Raw genomic sequence first — 628 nt, 5'->3', positions numbered from 1 at the left:
CAGCTTCAATAAAACACTATATCTATTTACACACACACGCATCCATCCATCCATCCATCCATCCATCCATCCATCCATCCATCCATCCATCTATCCATCTATACATACATACATACATACATACATACATACATACATAATCTTTTATCTTTTACTTGTTTCTGTTATTAGACCGCAGCCATGCTGGAGTTCCGCCTTGACGGGTTCAATCGAACAAATTTACCCCAGGACTTTTTTCATAACCTCTGCTGCTTATTTTATCATATACTTTTTACCGAACCGCTAAGTTACAGGGGGCGTAAACAAATCAACACCGGTTGTCAAGCGCTGGTGGGTCGTCAAACACAAACACAGACGCATGGATAAACGCGCGCACACACACACACACATACACAAATACACACACACTCACACACATACACACACATGCGATGAGCTTCTTTAAGTTTCCGTTCACCATGTCTTCGGTCAGTCCGAGGCTACAGCAGAAGACACTTGGTCAAAGTGCCATGCTGTGGGACTGAACCCAAAACCATGTGGTTGAGAAGCAAACATCTTACCACACAGTCACGCCTGCGCCTAGCATGAATGTGTGTGTGTGTGTGTGTGTGTGTGTGTGTGTGTGTGT

At 44.1% G+C, this 628-nt stretch overlaps 1 protein-coding gene across 6 annotated transcripts in view; it reads left to right on the top strand.

Moving 5' to 3' along the window:
• The window catches only part of LOC106873001 (uncharacterized), a 75,230-nt gene that overhangs the window by 11,631 nt on the left and 62,971 nt on the right, over nt 1-628 (top strand). The window lies entirely within an intron of this gene.

Source organism: Octopus bimaculoides, chromosome 3, assembly GCF_001194135.2.
Source record: "Octopus bimaculoides isolate UCB-OBI-ISO-001 chromosome 3, ASM119413v2, whole genome shotgun sequence".
NCBI lineage: Eukaryota > Metazoa > Mollusca > Cephalopoda > Octopoda > Octopodidae > Octopus > Octopus bimaculoides.
Note: the sequence above shows the minus strand (reverse complement) of the source record. Positions and strands in the feature narration are given on the sequence as shown.